The sequence below is a fragment of the Harpia harpyja genome, chromosome 15 (genome assembly GCF_026419915.1).
Source record: "Harpia harpyja isolate bHarHar1 chromosome 15, bHarHar1 primary haplotype, whole genome shotgun sequence".
Classification (NCBI taxonomy): domain Eukaryota; kingdom Metazoa; phylum Chordata; class Aves; order Accipitriformes; family Accipitridae; genus Harpia; species Harpia harpyja.
Genome location: NC_068954.1, coordinates 10,690,511 through 10,718,176, shown reverse-complemented (window position 1 = coordinate 10,718,176; position 27,666 = coordinate 10,690,511).

Sequence of the window (27,666 nt, the reverse complement as noted above, 5' to 3'; positions counted from 1 at the left end):
AGTTTGAAAACATATTTTCACCTATGGAGTAAAAGTTCTCTGTGGGAATATTGCTCCAAGTCACCTGCTTTGAAAAGTCCTTTCACCAGTTTTTGCTCAAAAGGTACTTGTTTCAACCTCAGCAAGGATGCTGGAAATACAGCATATCTGAATGTGATTTACATCTCCATGCAGTGAGTGCTTCTAGTGTCAGCACTAAAGAAAATGAAATCTCTGCAGAGTAAATTGAGTCATAAGATTTTGGCAAGGTAGATGTGTAAAATGGAAGATTAACATTCGGGGAGTTCTATTCCTTCCACAGAAGTCAGAAATCTAGAGTGTATGCCTGGAAGTCTAAGGAGTGTTATGAACTTGAAAATCAAGATTTAAAGAGGGGTTAATTTTTTCAGTAGCTATCATCATTTAATGCATGCTTAGTTTTCAGTTTTCATAATTTCATTCATCCGGGAGATCATGCTTCAACATTAATCATACACAACAGAACAATATGGGGATGTGAGAAAAAATACACCCGAAATCCAGATCTAACATGAAACACTGAGTATTTCTACTGCCAAATCAATAGAACTATATTGACATTATTTTTTCTTCCTTTGGCAATATGTATCTTGTAAGAAGATCAGCTGTTTCGCATTTGATGGTATGAAGTTATCGTAAAGATCCTTCCTCATGTTCTAACTAATCTCCAAGAAAATCAGTGGAATTAAGTTAATTATATGCATATGGACAAATTAGTGCCATTCTCATGTTCAGAAAGAGCTTGTCTCCATGGAAAAATTTCCCAAAGCATATAGTGCTGAATAAGCTGTTTATATTCCATAACAGTTAGCACGCTTCCAACTCAGACTAACATTTTTGGACTAAAATCCACTTTTATTTTGGAGTACAGTTTGCACATAAGGGGATAGTCCGGGATGCTTATTGTGAAATTGTTTATTTTACAATTAGAAGATTTCTCCATGGAGACAGACCAGAGGCTTCTTCAGGATGTCAAAAACTTAAAGAGAGTAAGTATTATTTATTTCTGTCAAGGTGTGTTTTACACAGCCAGGGGGGCTCCTTTTGAAAGGAAAATCATGTCTAAATGTATTTAGGATAATTATTTGAGTTTTGAAAGCATGTCGTGTTAGGAGAGATTTCAGGAACTCGTTTGATTTAGCATATAAAAGAGAAGGTTAAGTAGTGGCTTGATCACAGTTTACCCAGAGAAAGTGTTCGGTAATATGGGTTTTTTTTCCAGCTAAGGGACTAACAGGAACCAAACTGCTGGAAGTTCAACCTGGACGTACTCAGACAGAAAGCAAAGCAAACCTTTTTAACAGTTATTAAAACCATTATCTCCCTGGAAGAGTTTGCCAAGATGTGATAGGTTTAGTATCACTTATATTTAAGTGTGGTATTAATAACACTGAAATGAGCCATGGAACTGTTTGCCAAAGGATGCTGAGGATGCTAAAGCTTCCCATGGGTCCAACAGGCATTTGGACAAATTCATGGAAGAAAAATTAATTGAGAACAGTTAAACTCCACAAAAGACTCCAGCTCTGACTCAGGAAATCCCTGAACCACAGGGACTGTTGGCCATGATGGCAAGAAGTACATGGCCTGATTTGCATCCATCTGGCTAGACTCCATCCCTTTTCCTTCCCAAAACAGGGAAGCTTTGTCCATAATCACCAGCTGGGAATGGTCTCTGGCCTGGCTGTCTCCCAAACAGTGCCTCAGCATTATCTGGAAGAGCTGGCCAGGGCCAGACCAGAGCCAGGGAGAGTGCTAAAAGTCAAGTGGTGTGAGTCATTTGGGGCAGTGTCGGAGCCAGCATTGCAGTTCTCATCACTTCGCTGGTACTGGTATAGCTGAGGAGCCCACAGACAGCTTCTAATGGGGTTTGTGGAAGATAACTGAAAAAAAGCAAGTAGCTAGTCGGGAAACTTAAGTTCACTACAGAGCGCCTGAAATTCCTCTGGAAAACCAGCAACCGTGTGCAGGCTGGGTAAGATTCAGACCACCGCTTTGGTTCAACCTGGGGCTGTCGGGCTGGCTGCGGGATCCCAGGGGTAAGTTTCCATGGCCTTTGTGTCACTGGCAGCCAGGCAAATGCTCACAGGTATTCCTTCTGTCCTTAAAAATCTCTGGATATAAGGACTTAACATGCCACTGCTGTTGTTGCTTCGATGGTTTTGGAGGGGCTGCATTGACTAGGTAAACCAGAAAAAATGCTGCTGCCATAAGCACCTCATGTAACCGAAAGCCACACAGCATAGCAATGACTGTGCATTGTTTTCATTATGATTTTTCACATATAATGAAAAAATGGCCTTAACTAACAGCATGTAGACCAATTGCACAGGTAAGGAGTATGAAAACTTGGTCAACAGGTACCTTATTTTTTATAAGTCCCATGCTATTATATACTTTTAAGGGTTTAAGTCCTTTTATGTTATCTGAGGTATGTGCTTCAGGGAAATATAAAAAGAAAAAAATAAAAAGAAAGCATTGATAGTAAAGAACATAAAAATGCAGTAAAATTTTGCTCTTTGATAAATTTTGGGCTAAGGAATAATGAAAGGACAAGGGTGCATGATTTTCTCACTGTTGGAGAAAGATCTAAAGAACTTATCAGTCTTCTTTGCAATGACAGTCATAATACTCTCCATAGCAGTTTGGGGGTCTCTCCCTCATCAGCATTTTCCAACAAACAAATACAGAAAAAAAACCCCCAAACTTTAATGTAATCCTTTAAACAGAGAGCCTTTTGTTTTATGGCCGTGCAAAGAGACTTCAAACAAGCCATTTCAAAGAGAAATCTTGGCTACTGCTTTGAAGAAATCATTGTTCGCAGATATTCTAGATTATCTAAATGCCTCTTTGCATTAAATATTACTTAGGTGATACCCTTTATTATTTGAATTTATAGGATTTCCACTGTTACACACAGAGTTTTTCACATCATACAAGTTTCCAGTCGTGGAAGGAATAAAATAGTCAATGCAGAAGGTTTTTTTGTTGTCCTGCAGGCCAGCAATCCTAATGGCTAAAGCCTCATCTCATTTTGCTTTGAAACTCCCCACCTTTACTTTTAGGTCATGGCTAATATACTGCCAATTTTGTTTCAACTTCACTGATAAGGCTGTAGGATTCAGTGTGTAATAATTAGTCCTGTGACTGCTTATATCAGTAACATTTCTCATCTTGGCATTAGTAAGAATTGAACAGAGTGAGGAGAAATGGTGTGGAAATAAGAGTATCTACTGGCTTTGACACTGGCCAATAGGAATGAGATTCTTTCAAAGGAATGAATTTAAAAGACCATTTCCAGTAGTTCATGGAAAGATATAGGCCCTTTTCCAATGTTTTCTGTATTACAGGCTGATAAAATTCAGTACAATTAAAAGCCTGAATTAGAAACTGTCTACTTTCAGAAACAAAGACAGCACTCTGCCCTTTATTCCAAATCCTTACTGCTTTCATCATGACACATTACAAGGCTTACTCTAATCTTTTAAGAAGAACCACCAACTGTTTAAGGTTCTCATGGGAACTACTGAAGACTAATAATGACTAATCTAATTTCTCTGACAGTTGACTTTGATCATTTTGAAAAATATTGTCATAAAATATGTCCAACAGTCACATGTTTAGTTAAAAGGATGCTTTCCTGTAGATCCGCCATAGGTGATAGTCAGAAGATTGAGCACAAGTAATTCTGCTTCACTGACAATAGGCATTCAGGCAACATTTTCTTTTACAAATAATAAAAATTTTCCTTACAAACTATGCAGCCGTTCATTTGCCCACCACTTAAATCTGTCAGCCTGTGGTATGGATGCAGGCAGATCATACCAGTGGATCCTAATGCCAAATTGTAATTTAGACCATGATGCTTTGGAATTTCCACTGGCATGAGCACTTTTTTTGACTAGAAGCCTTACCCAGACAGTCTTGAGCATTTTCTGTGTTTGTCCAGGGTTTCCAGATGTTCAGTGACCAACTTGGAGTTAACGGGCAATAAATCCATCTGGGCTGCCATGAATCCAGAAATCTTGGTCATGTCCATGATGTGTGTACAGGTGAAGTCTGATGCTTTTGGAAAGCATTGCACTTATTGTGCCAGCACAGCACAGTTGCTGTGTGCCCGAGCAATAGATCTCACTCCCACTGTGCTGGGCAGATTTACTGCACATGTGTGTATTGGCTGTACACTGCAGGTACAGTAAACTTGCAGTTCTGGGAAGCACCAGACTTACATGGTGTGACTGTAGCTGTTTGATGTGCATAGTCAACATGAAATGTGTTAGAAGGGTAGGACCAGCTGGAGGGAGCAGGTTGGGCATTCACACTGTGGTGGCTGCAGACTTCCTGGACATGTGGACATACATTTTATCTTGAGAAATCTCAGCTGTGAATATGTCAACCTAGACTTAAGGGATGACATGAAGAATCATGAGTTTACTTGTTGCTGCAAGGGCATAAGTCAAGTGATGTGAGAATAGGAAAAAAATGGTTTCTCTATAGTCCTTAGAGGACCTGAGAAGAAATGGTACAAACTGAGCTGTAGGACTGTGGGCATTCAGTTTTAAAATTATAAAAATTCAGAAAATCTTTAGTTGAGATTCTAATTCTGTGGTTTACCAGCCCTCAAAATTCATTACTTATCAAAAGAAATCCCTTTCCGCCCACCTCCTTTCTTTGCATTTACTATCAACCAATGTGTGTTACTGCACTTCATCAGTTGCATTTCATGGTCTTTATGCAAAAAACTTCCTTAGTTATGGCTGCAGAAATAGATCGGGGAGACAGACTGGCAAATGGAGCACAACTTTTCCTCTGAGAACTTAATCTACAGCCTTAAAATCATGCCAGTACCTGCCTCTTTTGGTGAAGTTCTCTGTAATAACCAAAACATGTTGTTCAGGCTCTTCAGGTCCAAGTGGTAAAGTCAGTGTAGGAAGGTAGTCTGGGAAGGTTCAGAGCTGTCTTTCAAGTCTTTTGGCTTTTACCTTTCAGATGTGATTTGAAATAGAGTTCTGGATCTCTCCTAGACACTAGAAAGCATAAAGGCTTTTTTTTCCCCACCCATTTTCTGATAAATTACCCACTCTGTCCCTTCCAGACGAAGACTCAGATTATGCCATTATGGTCCATGTCTGCAAGTTCAGGCTGAATTTTTAGTGATGATAAATATGTTCAGGTGATGATTAAAAAAAAGTGCCATTTTTTTCCTATTTTTCAGCAGGAAAAGGAGGCATGGAACAGTAAAAATGGTTACCAGAAGCTAGAAGATAGAGGCCTATTAGAGCCTCTTTGAGCAGAATCTCTGAATGCAGAAAGGGAGAGTTAGGTTTTTCTGGGGAGAAGTCCTGGCTTAGCTAAGGAAGTAGTAAAGTCAGGGAAGACAAGCATTTGAATTACTTCCTGCGTGAAAATAAATGGGTGTTATATTCTGAAGGAGGAGATGGGTCTCTTACCATCTTAATAAGCTGCACGTGCTTTTGTGTTGTCCCTAAGTAAAATAATTAATTCTGTGGTGGTAAACGTGGAGCAAACCTTCTATTTCCCGCATTTATTAGATGTGGTGACTGTACACTTAAAGTGTAATCTGGAAAGATCACACCTTTGGGGAGTTGCCAGGAGGGTGCCTTGCAAACCACCCGGGGAGCCTGAGCAGGTGGGCCGGTCGTGGGTGCACTGACGGCTTGTTCATCATTTTCCATCTGTTTATCTGTCATTCCTCTGCCCTTTGGGAGAATAGAGTTGTCTGAAGCTTACAAGCCATGTCCAAAAGTCTGGTTAAGACATGCTACAGAGATGCAAAAAACTATTACTGTCAAATCATTCCTGAAATGACCAAGATTTTAAATGGTTTGTTTGCCCATACTAAAAATGGGAAGGTCGCTGCTTTTGAATGGGCAGGGTATACTTGCCACAGGTTGATCCTGTGTCTACTGTGTATTTTTACTCCTTCCCTCCTGTTCCAGTAGTTGCTACAGTCTGCCTCGATGGCAAGTTTTAGGAAAAATTCTGATTTTCACATGCTCAGTAGAGACTCACTTGAACTTTTCAATTTGTACCCCAAACGATGTATCTGCACAGAGCGTGCTCCAGTACAGGGACGTACCGGACCTTCCCAGCGATGGCAGTGCACTGCCAGGCCTGAGAGCACAGGGCTTGTCCCCACCGTGTCCCTGAATCCCACTGAGCCCAAGCAGTAGGGATGTTGCTGCCTGAACTGAATTGAAAGGGAAGAGAAAAGAAATTAGGAGAGGGAGCTGGATGGGATGGTGAGATGTGAAGGATGGAAAGGGTGGAAAAACAAGGGAGAACTGGAAATGCATAGCAAAGTGACTGGGCACGGGGTACTGAGAATGGCTGAGCAATGAGATGAGGGCTGGGAAAGGAGAGGAATAGGGACAGGGCTGGCAAGATAAGGAGACCAGGACTTTGGTGAGTGGAAAGATGATATGACATGTCTGGAGCAGGGAGGGGAAAGGGGAGAAGAGCTCAGCCGGGGAATTAATGTGAAGGAGAGCATGTGAGAGCTTAGTCACCAAACATCTGGCTGAAGTCTCACCTCCTTCAGGCTGTTCTTCACACACGGCGGACGGCAGCCTGCACCGCTGCCGGCGACTCGGCTAGCACCAGTGGTGGGGGACACCACCGTGGCACAGGGTTCATCTTGCTTTTCTAAAAACAAACAAGCAAATGCCCCCCTGGAATTTAAATGCATGAATGTCTTCTGTTAAAAGACCGACACTGAGGTTGCAGAGTTAGTCACTCAAAAGTCAGGGCTGGCTGTGCAGTTTTGGTTCACTTTCCTTGGAGATGGGCGTGTGAGTAAATCAAAGGCGTCTCCATGTTTGGGCAGCCCTAACTCTGACATTTCCTAATCTCTGTGTTTTTGCTTTTGCTTTTCCTGAAAAACTGTCCAGAAACTTTTACAAATAAAGACTTCTTTTTTGTTTCCTGTTTTTCCCCCAAGACTTTAGATAGGAAAAAAAAAAAAAAAGAAGATATTTTTAATGCAAGATGTGTTCTCTCAGAACAAACAGAGCAGGAATTGTTAGCATAAGACTGAAGACAATACTATTATTGCTTAACTTTAATCCTTAAAAGTGTATCAAAACGAACAGGCAGGCAGTCTTAATTCTGCCATTCCCTATTCAGTGTACTTTGCTGCTTTTACAAAATATTTTTAGCACGGTTTTGTGTAGGTGACTGCGTGTAAGAGAAAGATATGTCATCTTTTTTTTTATTAGCCCACTCATCCACACACTGTAATGAAAAACTGGCATGTTTGTATGTGTACAAGTATGTCTGTCTGCATAAATTAGAGCTTTTGCATCTGAATCAGGCAATGTGTTTCTGCAGCAGACAGAGCTGCCTTTCTCCCCCAAGGCTGTGGAGTCAGTTCCTTGCTCTGAACTGTGCAGCCGAGAGGCAGCAGTGGTGCTTCTAGCCCTCTTACACCATTAAACATATTTGTTAGTGTCCCAGAACAAAGTTACTGAGCCAAAGATATGGAGCCAAACTCATCGGCCCTGGCTACCTGGAATCTTTCCATTGACCTTAATAGGACTGTGATTAGACCCCAGCTATAAACAGTTGAAAAGAGATAATGTAGATGCTTATTTTGTTTTCCTTTGGACCGCTTCTTGTGTTGCACTTAGCCATGTTTTCTTAGCATCGTGTTCACCCTGTAGTTGGCAGGTACCATTATTTAACTTTCACCTGCCAACTTTGCAGTGATCATGTCTTTGTGTTGGCCTGTGTGTTGGTAGGCTGAAACAAGACTCTGGGTGTGCTGGTGCTTGCAGGAGAGATCTTTTCTTCTTGTTTTCCATCCTTCTTTTCCTCTTTACCAGTCATCTGTGGTCTGAGCTGCCTATGTGAGCTGAGGTTTGCTTTGGAGCTGCAGCTTTTCATGAATGTTGGAGGAGCATCGTCTTGTGAAGGAAGTGGAACAAGGCACAGTTAAGGATGAAAAGTGCCTGTTTCTAGGGCTTGAAATTTGAGAAAAAAGGAAGGAAAAGTCCTCAAGGGGTCAGGATGGAAGGGTGTGCTTTCAGCATGCAGTTCTGTTGGCATCTGTGCAGCCTGGGGACACGTGCATGAGAGGAAAGGCCACAGAGTGTCAGAGCTCAGATCTCTGCTGGGATGCCAAACCTCAGGTGCTTCAGCAGGTTCAGAGACGTCAGTCCCCCCTTGCTGTCCCAACACTAAGCCCCCGTGCCCCACTCTGACCTCCCAACTGGTAGAGCTGGTGCTTGATAAGGGCAAGGATGGGTTGATCCAAGGAGGTTGAAGGCTCCTGTTAAATCGTCTCTTCCTTTTTTTGCCTCCCATCTGCAGAAAGGGGCTCAGACAGGCATCATCAGCCTGTTTTCCTGGAGTTTGGCCATGCCTTTTCCAGCATTTGGGATTTCCAGGCGAGCTCCCATCCAAGCACTGGGCAGCCTGCCCTAGGGACAATCTTTGGAGCTGCCTCAGGTGGAGTTAACTTTAAAAGTACCCCTCTGCCCCAGAAGTAAATTCTCCCAAAGCACTTCTGCTTCTCTGTTCCTTTCACTGGGAAGGTGGTGAATTACTCTGGGTTTGGAAAAGTGAAGCTTTAAACTTCTTGGGCTGCAGCTGCTTCTGCAAACAGTGTCATTCAGCCAAGCTTCATAGCATTAGACTTCTTGGCTCAGTATCATCCTTTATAAAATACATATTTTCTTGATAGTTTGAGCACCAGCAATTCCCTTGGTTCTATAAAGAACATGAAAGAATGGGTTCTGATGCCCCAGGGAACTTGCAGTGTGCAGTGTTTTAAGGGAAAGATCCTCACTTCATGCAGTGCTTTGGATTATTGTTCCTGAATATCCTGTTTCACATTATTTATTGCTGCAGTTTTGGGTTTTTTTTTTTTTATTGTCTCATTCCCAGGCAATAAAACACATTGCTGCAACACAGAGACAAATCAAAAGAAAAAGGATCGTTTCACTTTAGGGATGTTTTGGCTCTGCTGGTGCACTTCATGGTGGCCCCTGGCTCTCCCAGCACGGGGCAAACTGGAAGTCCAGACCCACATGCTGCGGGGAGCATGACTCTGGCCCCACGCACCATGGCTCGTTCCTGTTTCTGGTTAGCCTGTCATCGACTCTCAAGGCAGAGGAAGGTGCACTGTTACTTTCTGAGGAAGATTTCAAGGTAGACATGTGTGAATTGGATTGTAAATAGAGACACAGCGGGGTCTGGCTTTCTTGGGTGCAGTTGTATTGACTTCAGGAACACTCATGCTGATCGTCGCCCATGCACAAACAGATTTTGGCCCCATGTGCAGGCTCTTGACTTGCACAATACAAGGAAAAGTGATGCCAGAACATAAATTAAGAAGCATGAATGGGTAAAACACAAAGGAGCTTATTTTGTGCTAATGGTTTAGCAAAGGCATTCAGACACTTCTAAAGTTAGCACATTGTGCTGCCAAGAGAAACAGTGCAGCAGGGGAAAAATACCTCGCTGGATAGCTGTCTACCAGCAGATACGTCCTGTTTTTCAGCCCAGACAAATACAGTGTGACTCTGCCAAGTATACACTTTGGTTTTCTTTACCTTATGTGGGATAAATACTTCCCCCCTCTTCCAAAGTTAGTACAGTAATTAACAAAAAAATCAAAGCTGTACCTGATAATAATGTGGTGCTTTATCTGTAGTAAAGACTTTCAATCACAGAAATTACCTTGTCTCATCAACCAGCTGAAACCTCACTCAGCCTGTAATAGAGACTGCCTAATTCACATGTGGCTTCTGATTGCTCTTCCCAGCACTTCTAATAGCTTCAGTTAGCATTGTATCAGAGGTACCGCAAAGCAGAACTGTGTGAGAAACAAAATAGATTTGGCAAATGCATGCTGCTCTAAAAATACATTGCCTTGCTCATGCTAAGAACTGAGAATTTAGCAAAAACATGTTTGAAGTTGCCATACAGCTTCACTTGGGCTTCCCTGTATTTGTTTTGTAATACAACTGTAAACATAAGATGATGTAATTAAAGACCTTATCAAATACATATGCAAAAGTAGACTAAACGAAGGACACCTTAGCAATCTTATTTCTGGCACTTCTCAGCTTCTGAGTGCCTGATGCTGCAGCTTGAACGTTCATGCAATCTAATTTTTGTGTGTAACATAGACCATATTAAATAACCCCCAAGTAACAACACCCGTCACTGAAATATCAAAGGATCTCGGCTGTGCACTGTGTATTGCACGTAATTACAGTAAGTAACGAATCTTTGCTGTTTTCCTATCGCGCAGGGCCCAAGGTTAGCTGGGTCCCACCGAACGGCCACCCTGCAGATCCACCCGCAGGGTTACTTGTCCGCTCTGCCGCGGAGCTGCTTGCTGCAGGACCCCGCGGCACAGCCCAGAAACGTGGGGTGCTGCTGGGCCGGCCAGCCTTGGCGCGACTTGCTCTGAGCCCGTTTGCGAAGAGAAGGGTCGCTGCCACAGGTGAAACGGGCGGGAGGCTTTGCCGAGTGGCTGGAAGAGTCACGGCAGGGACAGGCGGATGGCTGTGCACGGTGTTATCGCTAACGATAAGCACGCTGCCCCAGACGGGGTCCGGGGCCCTGCCCGCCAGCGTGGCGGCGGTGCGAGCAGCACCTCGGCCCCGCGGTGCGTCCAGGAGCACGGCGGTGTCTGAGGCGGCGGGAGCTGAAGCAGCTCTTCCTCCCAGCAGACGAGGAGCGCGCAGAGAGTCAGGCATCTGCAGAGCCTCTCTGTGGGCAGGGTCTTCGTTGGCAATGTGCCCCTTTTACCTTTAGCCTAGGGTTGCCATTTCAGTAGATAAATCAGTGAAAGTTTTGGCAGTGGATTAACTTGATATAAACCACATAGCATTCCTCCTCCACTGACATGTCCAGTCTGTAATTTATATTCTTTCTTTGATAGATTTCTTTCCCGAGAACAATTTGCACCATCATTCATTTTAAAGATAGATTGTTTCGCAGTGTTTGAAAGATCAACCCTGGCACTTGGAAAGCTGGCATCCAGATGTACAGTTGCAAAAAAAATATACTCTTGTTCAAGGGAGCAGTGGTGGTATGAGATCACCTTATATGGACCTTGCTATCTTCCCCTGCTAGCAGATAATTTATTTCTTTTGCAATGAAAATTCCTCAAAGCGATCCTTTATCACTTGTAAAAGAAGTACAAAATGGGAAAGTACAAGCCAGTGCATTCAGAGCAAGGAATTATTAACAGTAAGGTAACTTAATGACATGACAGCAGGAATAAATTTGGATCATGGACTCTGGAGTTAAGGCTCAGGAAATAGCAATCTTTGTTTAAAGATGCAACCCAGAAATTAATCAGGATGAATAATACGATAATATACGAGCAGCAGCGTTTAGAAACTCCTAAGGGTTTCAAGGCTCTGTTAAACCAAGCACACATCCTAATAGATAGCCCTGCCTCAGAGAGTTTACAGTCTTGTGAGTTGAGGCTGATAAACAGTGGGGTAAAGGAAGGATTAATATGCTCATTTTGCAAACAGGGAATCAAGCCACAGTGTGATTAGGAGCTAAATTTACAAAAAGGGTGCAGGCTTTCCAGGGCTTTGATCTCAGGTGCTTTGCTCGCTGGAGGCCAGCACAGTGTCAGCAAACTCGTGGCTCCTGAACAGCTGCACGGAAGAAGTGCTGAAGGATGGGAACTGCTGAAAAAAGAGCTCATGGTGCATGGGACGTGTGATTCATCCTCAGGGAAACAGTGAGGGGATGGAGGGATGGATGGATGGATGGATGGATGGGACACCTCCTCTGAAGAGACCTCAGTGCTTGTCACTGTATTTCAGGGCTCCTATTTAGCCTCTTTGCTCTCGGTAAGTCATTTGTCTTCACACTCAAGGTGCCAAATGCTTAAGTATGGCCTAGTAATTAAGCTTTGTGTTTGCTCTGCTCCTCAACAAGTCTCAGCAAACAGCAAAAATAATTTGGGGAGTGAATGGTCTGAAGGTGTCACTGGGGTGGGCTGAGAGGTGACCAAGCCACAGCTCAGTCCTGTCGTGCTTGGTGGTCCCATCCACACACATAGGAACAGGGAGGTTCAGGTGACAAGGTGCAGGAGAAAGTCTGAGGATCTTTCCCAGCTACATAACCTGGTGCAGGTCCCACCATGACATCCTGCCCTCTGGATCAGGCCCAAGACTCCTGCTGTTAAAACCGCTGAATTTGATAAACCTAATTTAGCTAATATTCCTCTATGTTTGTTAGTAGTAGGTCATGGCACAGATGATGACCACTGCAAACATGGCCTCTTTGCAAGGGGGATTGCAGAAACTGCATGTCCTGACCAGAGGAGCCTTCCCCAGACCTTTGCCTGTGCAACGCAGAAGCAAATGTTTCACAGCTTTTGTGCCAGTGTCTTATCCTTTCACACATTCCTTCCCAAAATGCCACCTCTAATATTATAGTGGACTGCTGGGCATTAGTAATAAAAAAATGCAGGGATGGGTTTAGCAGAAGAGGTTAAGGATGCCATAGCCCCCCCACCTCCCGTCCCTGTCGGAAGGGATGCGGATCTGTTGTGTAACAGCATATCCCTGTGGGAGCTGTGCCCACGCTGCTGTGGAAGCTGCCACAGTGCCAGGTTTTTAACATCCTCCCCCAGGAAATGACTGGGGAGGTGCCAATGCTGTTCCCAGCAGCTGATTATCAGACATCAACTACGAGAGCTGCTTAAGATGTAATGCCATGTGCACATGGTAAAATCCTAGCCTAAAGCGATCTGCGTGCAGGTGAATCCTGCAGGCAGGCAGAAACCTGCTTCAGCTTTATCCTTGTGAGCTGCCGGCGTGGGCTGGGGGGCTGCCCGGCACTGCCGCGCAGGGCAACCCTTATTCCCAGGGAGACCCCATGCGAAGCCACTCCTCGCTTTTAAATTCAGTGCTTACTGGATATAAAGTACATGAAGACCAGGCAGGGAAAGATAACTAAATGTCACAGGAAAGTGAAAATGGATCTCAACTCGAATGTAAAGCTAACCGTTCTCAGATGGGAAGGGGATCTCTGTTTTCCCGGTGCTACACAGTCCTGCAAGGAAAGGCTGTAAAAACTGGGGTCTCATGGAAGGCGAAAGTGGTGTTGCCCAGAGCAGGGTCTGTAAGCTGGGTCCTCTTTCAGGGTGATGCTTTGATGTCAGTTGTATATATTTTTCTGCCATCAAAAAGAGGCGATTCCTCTTCTTGGCAAGAGAATCCACTAGCTTCTATTCCTCTCTGTTCTTTGGACTGAATTACTTAAGCACATTTCATTTCAAAACACTAAATCATCCCAAAGCCCACTTTTATACATAAGCAGTGCTTTATATTCTGTTCTGTTGCTTTCAGACCTTCCTCTACGTTTCTGCCTAGCTCTTAATTTTCTTAGATGCTACCTTACTTTTTTATGTTTATTAGGACACAAATGAAACATATGTTCTTGGGAAAGAGTGTTACAAGTTTGCAGACTTCTGCCTTCACCTTTTAATGTGCTTTTCCGCTCAGAAAAGATGACATACTTGAAAAATGTAAATTGAACATATTTTATGCTTGCAGAAGGAAATATATTTTCAAAATAGATGTGTGTCTCTTTCAAAACCTTTGAGGTGAGTTATTCAGCTGGGATTGAAGTGCATTATGTCTTACCATCAATAAATATGTCTGTTTAAATGAGAGGCAGGGCCATGTTTTCTCAAAGCTATGCTTTCACATTGCTTTGTTTTATAGCTAGATGTTACTTCTGAGACTGCTCCAGGTTTAAAATTTGCTTGTTTCTTAAGTAGAAATGAATAACATAATTTTGGCTTTTCAGTTTGTAGAGAAAGGATTTATATACAGGTTGCACATTTTCACTGATGTGGAAACAGAGTGGCTTTAATTAGGCTCTACAGAGCAGACGTTCATGAATGAGAAAGAAACTAAAAAAAACCCCTTGTTTTACATATTGAGTTCTGACACCAAATGTAAGAACAACAAAGCTCCTCTGTGTGCCTCCCCGAAGGTCGCTTATTACAGTCTGCTATTCTGTTGTGTCTGTGTACACACATACTTGTGTGCGAGCAACTCTTTTATTTTCCTCATCATCCTTTTTTCTAGGTCGCGATGCCAGCTGTGATGAGCAGATACGCTCCTATTGTCTACCATAAGTCAGCGCCTGGGGAAGCGGAGGAGATGGGAAGATATCTGACTGCATCTCTTTCCCCTCTGATTATAGCAGCTAACCAGGCAAATGGAAGGAATACAGATGAAGAAAGTAATTGAAGCCCAGTTCCTCCAAGGCATTTAAGCATCTTTTTCAAACCTTTGAGGATCTCAGCACTTCTCTGCTCGCAGCAGAGGAAAGGAGAGGCATTGTGACTGTAGATACTTCTAAGGATCATGGTCCCTTGTTGATGCCCTCCTTTTCATCCCTGCAGGCAATGGGTTGACTGCCGTTGCATTATGGTTGATGTACCAGCAGTGTCTGCAAGATGTTTTTGAATATAGGTGCCATTCAAGGAGGGCATGCTTTGTCTGCAAGAAAATACAAATGTTATGGTACAGCAGATCATTGGGCTGTTGCAGTTGGTACTGGCATTGAGTAGAGAGGCTGGCTGGTAAAGTGATAAAGAAAAACATTTTCCCTTCTCAGCCTCATGTTCTTAATCATCCTTAACAGTAAAACCAAGAGAAAGCAACTCCCTGGGTCCAGGGGACTTTGGCTACATCAGCACTAGTGCACCAAACACTGCCAGAGCCTGGTCTCTGCCCCGAGGCAGGCTGGCTTGTCTGCCCTGGTCTATGCTATGGACCTCTCCTCACCTCCAGAGCTGTGCGGCTCTGTCCAGGCTGCTTTGGGGAATGGTCCTGGCTTTGTGCTATCTCCTGAGCCATGGAAGGAATGTGTGGGAGAGCAGTAGCACATCCAGGCCAAAAGCCTGCCAACAGAAAATTGAATTCCCATGCCCAGTCTGGTGCCCTGGCACTTTTAGTTTACTAGAATGCTGCACTGTCTATCTCCAGTGTTCACACTGGGTATATGACATCCTTTAAAAAGGATATGGTTTGTTTTGAATGTACATCAAACTAGTGTGTTGAGTGGGACTAGCAACCTTTCCAAAGCATGCCTTGCGGTTTAGAACTGAGGATGCACGTTTGGCTCTTAGCACACATTTTTAAAGAGCTCCAGAGAATGTGCCTGCCAAAATATCCATGCTTACTACATGCAGTATATTTGCTTGCATGTATGGAGTGTGCAGGCTGCGAGCAGTATGTCTGCTATGAGACGAAAGTCTTTTCTTTTAGCTTGGCCCTTAATTTCCAGTAGATGGATACCAAGGGCACCAAGCCAGACTGATTGATTTGTCTCAGCCTGAATTGTTAACATTTGCTGCTGCTGAGGGCACCTTGATAAGAGGACAGAGCTCTCACCAGTATCCCGCAACAATCCTCATGGCCTCCTGCCCTGTAGGCTGAGGCATTGAGAGGGAGCAGAGAAGCTGAGAGCTTCCCGGGCTGTCACGGTGGTGGGAGCTGCAACACCATGACGCGACTACAAGCTCTCTATGCAGAGAGCAGTGATATCTTAAAATGAGCTTTTCCCCTCTCTCCCCACTGCACACAGAGTGCTGCGGTTTGGTAGCTAATAGAAGGAACTGGCATGGCCCCTTCTGCACTTGGTGCAAGGCTGGACCATTAGCTGATGTAGCGTTTGTATGCCACAGTCCCATGGTGCTGTCCGTCCCTGTTCTGGAACCTTTGCTTTCAGCATTTGGACTATTTTAGCGAGATCCTTCAGCCATCTTCCTAATAACGTCTCTGGGTTGTTTGCCTCTCTGACCCTGCTAGGAGACCTCGCAGGAGGTGTGCTCCACAAAATGCAGTGATATTATTTAAAAAGGGAAAGAAAAACCGATGCGCCAGCTCCTCTTTAACAGAAGAAAGAGGAAGAAGAAAGAGGTAGGTGGCAAATTTTTGTTTCTATTCTGTGTGATGATACTACTTAAACATAACTGAGCTGACTGACAATTGTAGGAGTGATATTTATTTGGATATTCCTGAAACTTCATTACTGTCTAGGATGCCCTTTGTGAGAGATTTCTGGGATCAGTTCCTGGTGACAGACAGCATTTGTGCACCAAGAGGCTGATGGAGAAAATGAATGTTATCTCTTGCTAACAGGAAGGATATTTGCTCCCTGCCAGTGACTTGATGTTCTATGTGATGGTCAAAAGCTGGGTTAATTTTATGGGGTTGCTCTTCAGTTCCCACAGGTGGATGGCATTTCAGATGCAACAATACAAAGTGTTAGACAGCCTCACACGGGATGGACCAGCCAGGATGTGGTGTGACAAACAGACTGGAAAATCACCGTTTCCTAAATCATTTTGTCAGTTCTGCTTTTTTTAGCAACAAACCAGAACAAACTGTGCTCCTTGCCCCAGAGAAAATGGGAACTTCTAAAGTGAGACTTTTGCCTCCCATCTGGCATCCAGTTGCCCATTAGAGCCAGGCAGTAGCCTTTATAGTCCTTATTTTTTTCCAGGAATCTGCCTCATAGTAACCAGCTCTGGGCAAAGGCTCCTTGACAGCATCTCAGGGACTTCAGGCTTGGGTCAGGAGCCAGCAAGGGGACATTCCCCTGGGGTTGCCTGGAGGTAGCCACGCAGTTTTGGAGACCAGGAGAGTTTAAGAATATGGATGAGGCCAGGCTATGCCGTTTGGTCTCAGGGCATGGCACAGATGCACTTGGGGCTCAGGGGGTGTGTGTGGGTACATAGTGGCACTGGACAGGTTATGTTAGACAAAATGGTTGAGACAGAAGCAGGTTAGTCAAAACTATGCTTGGAGTCCAGATGGGTAGGACCCTTGCACCTGCAATGTTATTCACTTATTCATAGTGAAACCAGAACAGGAAAAATTCACCTGAGGAATCCTGAGCCGTGGCCTTGGCTGGCATCACTTACTGTGCATCAGCAGAACATGGCCAGGTTCAGCCTCAATGGTGTGGACTGAAATACCCTGGAGAAATGGAAACCCCGTGCCACGAACCACCAAGTAACCTTGTGAAATGGTGACACGGGCACAAGTTTGGCTCTGCTCCAGGAAAAGCCGTTCTCACCTTTCTAATTAGCGGGGGTCTCACCGGGGAGTGTGAGAGATTCATGGCCATTTTACCCGATGTGCTTTCTGTAATTTACTGTTCCCATTACAGAACACGAGATGATTTTTCATAGCAAGTCTGGAGGGAACTGGAACTACGCAAGCATTGTCCAGGCTCTTGTGTCAGAGCCTATTTAATGTCTAAGCTGATTAAATGCCTACCTTCTTACAAATCATGTATTGTAAAATGGCCTGCTAGTGCTACAAAGAAGAGAGGGAAAATTTCATAAAGGTGGTGAATCTGAAGTACAAAATCTGAATGTTGACTTCTAAAGGTTTGAAATCTATACAAAACAGGATCTGGAAAAAGATCTTCAGCTTCCCCACCTATAAACAAGCTTCAGTTTTCCTGGCACTGCCAAACCATGGCTAATAGAAATGAGTAAAGGTGTTGCTGAATGCTTTGACATCTCATAATGTTTAAGTACTGAAATGGGACGGGGACCTCGGGGTACCTTTTTGAGTTGTCTGTCCTCCATGTATCTGATACAGACTCTAAGTGCTGGGAGAAGACCAGGCTGAGAGGTGATGGTGCTCCCTGGTCTCTCCCCATGTCTTTCCAGGTGCTGCCCCTTACTCCTAGCGAAGCCACAGAGCATCTCCAGCTGCCAGCCCTCCTCCTTCCCTGGTCCTTTGCAAATGGGAATTGGCTTCGTCTTCCCCTGCAGCCACAGCTGATGCCACAGAGCAGACCTTGAGGGCAGGGTTAGCCTCTGAAACATGCCTCCAGAAAGGTCCTCTAGAAAAAGAGCTCACGCAGTGTGTGCACCCAGTGAAAGCCTGCACTCCAGATTATGATCTAGCTACCCTCCTCACCCTCAAGAACACCGAGGTAAGTGGTGTTGCTGAAGATAGGGCTGTAAAAAATAAACTGACAAGGCAGCGTATATAAACTGTACACCCAGTTTGAATCTTCACTTATCCCAGCAAGAAACAGAAACACACCATGCAAGCTGTGTCCTTAGACCATGGGAGACCAAGACGCTCATACTCTGAATTTCAAATACAAGTACTTGTAAGGAATTGACCTTGCAAGACTTGCTGATGCCCTGAAACAAAAGGGTTTATATTGCTTTTAAAATCATATTCTCAGATCCGTTATGCCCATTATCCATATAAATGTCTAATCCTCTTTTGAATTGTGCTAAGCTCCTGGCACTGGTACTGTCTTGTGAAGTAGGTTCCAATGTTGTAATATTTTTTGAAGTTTTTTTTTTTTTTTGACATTGTGTAGTTTCTGGCTTGCAATTTCATTGAATACCTCTCTTTCTTGTATTATGAGAGGAAAAAATAACTGCCTTTCCTTTTCGTCACTTTACCCTTGTATTATTTTGTTTTCTTCAACCATTTCTCTTATAATCTTCCTTTCTCTGAGATAAGGGGTCCCCATCTTTATGTCTTCTCTTCTCTGGCGATTGCTGCATGACCCTGAACATATCCCGTGCCCTGCTCCAGCAGGATCAAGGCAGGGACTACAAGCAGATAACAATGTGATGAACTTATCTGATGAATACGTTCGAGGAGGGCACAAATGTGAGAATATTACAATCTCCTTATGAACAACAAGCAAGCAGAAAAATGGCTGAATTCAGTTACTAAATTATTCCCTATGAATTACTTGTCCACTTCTGCCACTAGCACTTAAACATAATGGTGACCAACTAATTAAAAACTGTAGAACCAAATTTATCATCTCGACTAGAAAGAAACATGCTCAGGCTATTTGAAGGCTGAACTTGGACATTTACCTTAAATTATCCATACTGATTTGATGTATTTGATCATTGATAGTTGTAACAAAGTTTTAAATAAAAAATGGTCACAGCTTAGTAACCCCACCAACGTTATCCCAAATGTTCTTTACTTAATGCACTCCTGTATTTTGTGTAAGGATGAAGAATGGATAATCCGTGAAAGGGGAGGATTATTCAGTTTTTCGTCTTAAAGTTTCAAAGAGCATTTCAAATCCCAGAATTATTTATGTAACTCCTCTGAAAATGAAAATCTTTGAAATGCTTGCAATCACTTAAAAGCATATTGTGAAAGGGCTGCAATGACAGGAACTGCTATTTGTGTGGGATGAAAGCCAGCCCTGTTGATCTGATTTTATATTGTAATAGACAGGATTATTGATCCTGCGTTTTTGTGGTGCATGCTCTAAGTGTTTTGTGCACAGCTTTCTCCCAGCTTCACTCAACCTCTCCTTTGCATTGGTGACCTTTCCCGAGCTTTTTCCTTTGCAAAGAAGGTGCAGGCAGTGACAGCGCAGACATCAGTTTTCACTTTGCGGCCATCTGAAACCTCTCGTGCGGTGTTTGGGAAATCGCTTGAGCCTCACTGACAGCTTTCCTCCTTGCTTCTTTTCCAGGAGTGTCCTGAACAGGTTTCTTAACCACACTGAGGTTTCTTATGGCTTAGAAAAATACCTATATAAGTAATTTTCCATGCACAGTAAAAGCTGGTGGCGTTTTCTATTGAGAACATTTCATGGGCTGAAATTTTCTGTGTCTGCACAGAAACTTAATTTAATTAAATTTTGACAGGTAATTTATAACTGCCCCTCCAAATCAGAAAGAGTCTTTCTAATGCTCCGGATAATACTGTAACTCGTGTATGCATGAGGAGTGCAATCAGCCGGGGCTGTGCTGGCTGACAGGTTGGAGCTGGCAAACCTCAGGGGGGGCTTTGGCAGGGTGGGAAGGTCAAGAAACGGTTTCTGAACATGGATTCCCGCTCGGGGGGCTGTCTGGACAATGACAGCAGGGATGGAGGGTGCTCCGGCGCAGGTCTCTTCTCCCTGCCACGTGTCCTGAGCCTCTCCGGGGACTGGAGGGAGACTTCGCTCAAGCAGGTCTTGATGTCCGTGAGCAGTGGGTGCAGCTGGCTGCCGACTCAGCGGCACGTCACGGGGCCTGTCAACATATTTTCCCTCTCCCGAAGCACGAGGCGATACGGCATCCTTCTCACCTCCCCAAGACCTCATCTACGGGGTGAGAGGGGCAGCGAGTTGGTAAGGACGGCTCGATACGGGTGGTCCCCAGGTCTGCAGCGAGGTCTGGGAGCAGCGGCAGTGCCACGCAGCACCCAGAGGTCTGCTTCCTTGGTCAGCTCCACGCAGAGGATTTGTACAAAATACCTAAACATTAACTACTTTTTTACATTCAGAAAAGGAAATGGCAGCCTGTAGTTTCTGGATATGAGCCAGAAAACTGTGCCTGTAAGCAGCATTGTCTTCCTTTATACACATTTTGGCCGATTTGAAAGAAACAATTATTCCAGTTGTAGGCCTGGGTCTATTTACAGGACAAATTCATGGTATTAAAAGGGCACCAAATAGGTGAAATTTGGTCTACGCTGCCCCAGACTGAGAACAACAGCTTTATATGTTCTAATACAAGGAGTCAGCAATTTGGTTAGTAGCAGATTAACATTTTAGACCAAGTATTATAATGAGTGTATAAACTGGCAAGCCAGGTTCTCAAAATACACCATAATTCAGTTCCTGGTTTCATCCCATAATGTCCAACAGGAAGAGTAAGAAGCCATTTAAGGCAAATGTGAATGAACAAAACTGGATTTATGCTGGATTTGTAGCTTTGCTCCTCTGCAATTCTGGCTCTTGTTATCACACAGAGCTAATTACAAAACACATAAAAACTAGAAATATGAAAACGTAAACCTGTAAAACATCTATCAGAGAAGTCCTCAAGATGGATATTTTAAAAGTGAAATTATGCCTTACTCATACGTAGGGGAATAAGCAGAAACCTCAAAACCAGCAGAATGAACAAGTATTTGAGGGCTGGGGGGCTGGCTGGGACTACAGGCACGGGCTGCTCCGTAAGGGGGTACAACGAGCGGCTCTTTGCAGAGAAGCAATGGCATTCTTGGGGAGGCACAGGGCCAGGGCTGGAGTGACTGAGCAAGGCAGGATGTGAAATAGGCCCCGTGAAACACATTGCCTGCAGTGTCATATTACGTGGAGAAGTGGAATGTATACATAAACCACAGAAAAGTATTAATTTACAGGGAGTTATATGCGCAGAGGTTGCGTCACTGACAGCCCATCCAAGTCCCCTGATCTTATCCAAGTTCTTAAGTTATTTCCTAATAATCCATATAATTAGAATTTTCAAAGAGCAGTAATTATGCCCATTAAAGTTTTAGCAACAGCATGTTTATATATTATAAAATAGCGTCAGCTGTGTATGAAGCAGATAAACTTTTTAATGCAAGTCGAAACTCAGAAACTTTTCTCTTCCTGTTCCAGTTGGCTGCTGAGCTCCAGCCTGCCAGGGCTCTGCTGAACACAGCTGCAAAGAGCTAGCAGCAGAAGGTAGCTTCAGGGGAGCCTGAAGACTCTTATATTGTCCATCTGGAAAGCAAATCGAAGGATGTCATTAATTTTCTGACAAATAATAGTGCTAGAATAGCTCAAATGCCAAAATAGTTTCCTTATAAGCTTGCTTTAGTTATCATAATCAATAAGAATCTAATTTGGGGGCTGAAACCATACCAGCAGTGAGCATAATTGTTCCTTGTTGTGCATGTGCTGTGGGGTTCTGGCTGGCAGAAGAGCTGGATGTTGTAATAGCAGGTGTAGACATAAAGAGCATGGCAGCAGCCTGCGTCGATGGGCAGAGGCTGGCTGCACAACCGGCGCTCTCCCGATGACGATGCCCGCCGTGCCAAGCAGGACAGCAGGCAGTGTGTGGAGAGTGATTGCCAGGTAGCACCGTGACAATTTTCATTTCCCCCCCAGAAATGATGGATTAAGGTCTTCACAGAGGACTCTGAGTCACGCACGGAGCCAGCGAGGCAGCTGTGGGTTTTGGGAAGCTGGTCTGCCTCCTCCCCTGTCGCCTCCCTGTTGTTTCCTCTCAGTCAGCGCTGTGACTCCTGTCATTTCACAGCAGGGGTGGTTTTGAATTTAGTTATCGTGATGCACACAATCAGCATTAAATTCTCCACTTTCTTATGTTCTTTTACTGCAGTGATACTTTTTTTTTTCCCAAACCCAGGATCCTGCAAGGGCCTCTGTGTAGTCCTGGTTGTGTCTATGGCGGTTCCCGGTCTGCTTTCCCCACACGCATGCCTGTTTTATTCTTAGAACAAACTCACTTACTGATGGTATCTTCGATCCTTTCTGTCACTGTTTGGGTGTCTACTCAGAAACTTTCCACCAAGATAAAATTTTGTCTGCCTGAATAGCTCAACTGGACAGTTATGTAGACATTGAATAGCATAGGCACAAGCCCAGCCTGTTGTGATATGCCGTATTTTTTAGCTCTACCTGAGGCTCCATTTCTTGCCTATGCCTTGATATAAAATCACTGCTCCTCTAATAGTGCTTAAAAAATTTTGTGTGATCTTGCAACTGCTAATTGCATTATAATTCATACAAAAGTGGTGACTGTGTGTGTAAAAGTCATCAGACTGATTCCTGCGGCTTCCTCTCTCGCTACTTATCTTTTACAATTTTATCACAGTAGCACAGAGGGCTCTCGAGCAAAAGCAGAGCTGTGCAACCATTTTGCAAAACCATTGCAAAATATACACTCTTCCACCGAGGGTTAGCAGTCTGAATGAACAAGGGGGTAAAGGAAGTGTGATCATTTCACATTGAGAAAAAATATCTTACAGAGAAAGTAAGTGACATACAGGTCGGACGGTGCTGAGAAGTTATTTCTGAAGCTCAGGGGAAGGAAGTGTTACCCACAGCACTCAGGGAGCACAGCACTGATTTCCTCATAGCAGATGCCAAGGAAAATATTAAAATGCTTTAAATTAATAGTCCTATCAAGGTAGTTATCAGCTTGTACGATCAGCAAGGAATGAAACGTGCATAGTACAATCAATTAAATGTACAATCTGCCCATGGGACCAAGGTGGACCACAGCAGATTAACACCGTGTCAGGGTGACACAGAGCATGTACGGAGCCCCACCACACTGCGCGTGGAAGATGTGCCCATCACTGCGACAGCGGCGGAGTCGGAGCTGCTTTATCCACTGAAAACCATTTCCGTGTGAATTGTATGGAATTATTTATCGTATTCCCTCCGGAGCTGGGGATCGTTTGCTTAACTCCCCATGCTGACTGCAGAGGACAATTCACACCATAAGCAGCAGCTGCCAAACTTCGCAGGGCTGCGATGCCGCTGCAAAAATAGAAGCAGGGCCCTGCTTTAAAATGGTTTGAAACAGCTACATTGCTCAAGCTGTGTGGTGCCACGGGGAGAAGCACAAAAGGCAAAGCAGTCTTTTATCACAAATCACCCTTTCTCTTCGAGTCCTGTAGGGAGGGGATGGGTCACGGGCCGGAGCACGGCCTCGACTGCTGGGGATGAAAAGGCATTTCTGTTCAGTGAGTGTTCATTGATCTGTGTGAAAAGAGTTGGTGGAGACCAAGCCGCCCGCCCCCTCCCAAGGCTGGTCGTTTCGGGGCTGCGTGGGTGGATGCTCTGAGCACATCTGCTCGTGGGAAGCCTGTTTGTGGCCAGAGGGCTCCGCCTTCCTCCAGCAGTGGAAATACAAGTTTTTCTTTAAAAAAAAAAAAGGTCAGGGGCTGCTTTGGCTTGCAGGAAACGTTTCTGGATGGGCTGGCGGTTGAGGAGATGGCCTTGGTCTGCGGAGAGCAGCAGCCGGGCTGTGGCTGTGCTGCGTGGCCCTGCTGCATGGGCACTTCTGCATCAGAGGTGTCGCAGCACCTGCGCTTGCCGTTACCAGCCCCAGCCTCCCAGGACACAAAAAATACCAAATGTTGTCACAGACAGCCCTGCTGCTTGTGTAGTTGGTTTATTTGCTTGTAGCCCTTTGTGTTCGACCCCCTGCCCTCTGCTCTGGGCTCCAAGATCCGGCAGCTGGGAGTTGCTCTGGCCACTGGTAAGGTAGGGATGTCCACACTGAACCCACAATCCCCATAGGAGTCTTGCATCTTTGAGTCTGTAAACGCTGCTCTTCTCTCTCCCCATGCACTTCTGGGATTAAGCTGCACCAGTGCAATTTATATTTAGAAATCCAAATAAGAGAGCCTGTGGGGCACCCAGCCGCTGTGGCAGTGTGGGAACAGTGGAAATAAAATGTCCCAGTTGTTTCCAGACCTTTCACTTGGATTTGCTCTTACGTTTTCCGCATTGCTTTGATCTCTGATCTATAAGGCTCTGTTCGCCTCAGAAGCTGCAGTCCAGTTTCAAGTTATGTGAAGAAACATGCAGCTGGTCTGAACATTTCAAACAAATTTCTCCAGCTGAACTCCTGGCTTTCAAGTGTCCCAGGGCACTGAGCAGTTAATTAATTTCCAAATCCTTTGTGTAACATCTCTAACTCTTCACCTCAGCACTCTTCCTCATTCTGGGACAAAACCTGGATTTTCTCCTTGCTTCTGGAACTGTTATTCAACCAAGCATTTGATATTTCAACGGCTGTGATCTGCAAAGCTTTGCAGTGCATATTATTTCAGATGGTTCGTAGGAAACCAATTTTAGCTGTGACAAAATGTTCTGAACTTGCTACCACATTTTTATTGCTCTTTGGCACTGGATTGATTTTCTCTTATTAGCTGGAGCTGACTGTGGCTTTTTTTATCAGACAATCCTGGAAAGCGGCAAATCAGTCTGGAGCTCAGCTGCACAAAGCGAAGTTGCTTTGCTTATTGATGCATGCTTTTAGATCGCTTAAAGTGTAACAAGAGTCAGCAATTTAGCTGAATTGGTTTGGGTTTCAGCTTTGATTGAAATTCACGGTTTAGAACATTAGCAGAATTAATTTGCTGGAGATTCTTATCTTTCCCAGTTAATTTGAATGAAGTGAGGTATGTAAATGTATGTACTTTGCAAGCTGTTATCTTTACCATTTCAAACCAAGATTGATTCAGGCAAAAAGCTTTAAAATCCAAGCAGAGGATGATTACTGGAGGCCTTGACTGGGGAACAGGGTTGTGATTTTGCCTGGAGTTTGTAGGGACAGCTTGATACACTGTTTTTGCAGAGCCGAGGAGGGAGATGAAGGCAATTTTGACGGCAGTGAATGTCATTTAAAGGCAGAGAGAGCAAAGATGCCTGGCTGTGGGAGGCAGATAATCCTGGCTAATATTTTTAATGGAAACTCGTTAGGTGGGAAATGGCATCTGAGGAACCTGTGGGAGACAAAATGCAGCTGAGAGACAAAGAAGATCCAGGAGTTCAGACAGGGCCTTGAGGAGGCTATGGAGGGGATATTAGGCAGCTGAATATTTTGAGGTGTATGTTGAATTAGACGATTAATCCACAGGAAGAAAAATGACCCAGGGAAGTCTGTGATCATGGGGGCAGGTGAAGCAGCTGAACCAGACTTGAAGCATGTACTGACTGAGCTAGAGAAGGGAAGGGAGAAACGGAGGGAGGAGAGGGCAGCAGGAAAGCAGCGAGCTCTACCCGGAGAGAGGTGGAGAAGCAGAGGTAGCCGTGGAATGTAGTTGGGAACGACATACCCCATCATGGAGGCAGAGCTGAAATACCTTTACCCTCGCCCTGATGCTCCCAGAGCTCTACTCTCCTTCCGGACCTTGGTTTCCTGCTAATAGGAATGCAAGTGTTTGGGTCGAAGCAAGCAACAAACTGACAAGTCAGATGTGAACTTGATAGCCAGGAAAGGAGTAAAGCCCGTGGGAGAGGCCTGAGTTTTGCTCGCAGAGCTGCCTGAGCAGCCAGCACTGGGGGAGTCTCCAGATGACCCTCTGGGGAAGAGGGACCACCAGACACCACATCATCAGGCTGCAGCATCTGGTGACCATCCTTAAATTCATACAAACATGGCATGCTGTTGTAAAGAGTATATGGACTGAGGGGTGATGGCCCGTATAACAGTTTTTTGCACTGCTAACTTTTGCCAGAATAACCTCAGAGAATCACAGAATGGGTTGGGTTGGAAGGGACCTTTAGAGATCATCTCGTCCAACCCCCCTTCCATGGGCAGGAACATCTTTCACTAGACCAGGTTGCTCAGAGCCCCATCCAACCTGGCCTTGAACGTTTCCAGGGATGGGGCATCCACAGCTTCTCTGGGCAACCTGTTCCAGTGCCTCACCACTCTCGCTGTAAAAAATTTCTTCCTTATGTCCAATCTAAATCTACCCTCTTTCAGTGTAAAAACCCTGCCCCTTATCCTGTCACTACAGGCCCTGGTAAGAAGTCTCTCCATCTCTCTCCTTACCCCTTTCCTCTCCCATACAGATCCCTGTGGTTTGGTTTTGTTTTTTTTTACCCCCAGCAGGAAACATGATGGTTGTTTATTGCTACACACAGATTTATTTTTAGTGTTGCAGTATATATATTCACTTCTTGGGCTGCAAATGATGACATGACACAGTTTGCTTTTACAGTGGAGGCTCATGCTAGCATGATTAATTTTCAGCACTGAATAGTCCTGCACTCAAGGCAGGTGCTCATATTTTTGAGATACTTTGTCCATCTTTTAGTGTTTGCTAGTGTTTCCTTGCTCAGCATCTGTGCCTGTGAAGAGAGCTTTCCTACAATACAAAGTCCCTGAAAAATTTTCCAGCAAGAATGAGATAAGCGTCTAAATATGCCCTCTTTCAAATACAGTTTCAAATCTTCCCTGCTTGGAAAGGGGGGATCTCTGTAAATAAGTAAGGCATGGCAGTGATCCCACTAGGGAAAGGGCTACGGCGAGCGTCATTGGGAAAAGCTTTGCTTTCTCATGCACATGGATCTGTGCCGCTGTCACCAGTATTTGTCCTCCAGCGACGCCTGGGCTTGCTAGCTCACTAGCTAGATGCAGTGAGATGGTGAGCTCTGCTCTATGGAAGAGATGGTGAAGAAGAGCCGCAGACAGCAGCAGGGCAGAGTACAGACCCCGGCTTCCAATGCCTCGGCAGTGCCTGTCCACCAGCTGATGCTGCATCTCCACTAGCTGCTGGGCTCCAGCACTGGTCGTCATTGCCTGGCCATCAGCACCAGCTTCCCTCTCATCTGGTAAGATTTAAGGATGAAAGCAGGCTGCCTCCCTCAGCTCACCCTTAAAAGGAAAGGAAACATTGCTGAGCAGCTTTAGTGGCCTTTGGGGTCTTCCCTTAGGAAAAACAAAGAGAGCTTTGCCACCAGTTCCCCGAAACAGGCTGCAACATCAATGCCTTTAAGGGCTGCAAAATATGAAAGATAATAAAACTGTCAAAGAAAGCTTTAAAGTCCAATGTGTGGGAGTAACACAAAGGGCACCGAGCAAGACAAATAAATACATTGCTGCAAAGACTTTTTTGTTGTACCACAAATTACGTAGAATGCTGTGGGCATGGGGAGAAGCCTTATGGTTTTGCTCTTGGTGGTGGTTTTCCGCTGCAGGTGAGAAGCATGTCACATCAGTTGTCATCTGGATCTTGTTTCCTCAAAGCATTTAAAAAATCTTCCAAGTTACATTTCCAATTTATTCCACTGAACACCTCCAAAACCACACCAGAATAAGTGAATTAACAGCAGCACTTCATGTTTAGAAGCTCTAAGGATTAC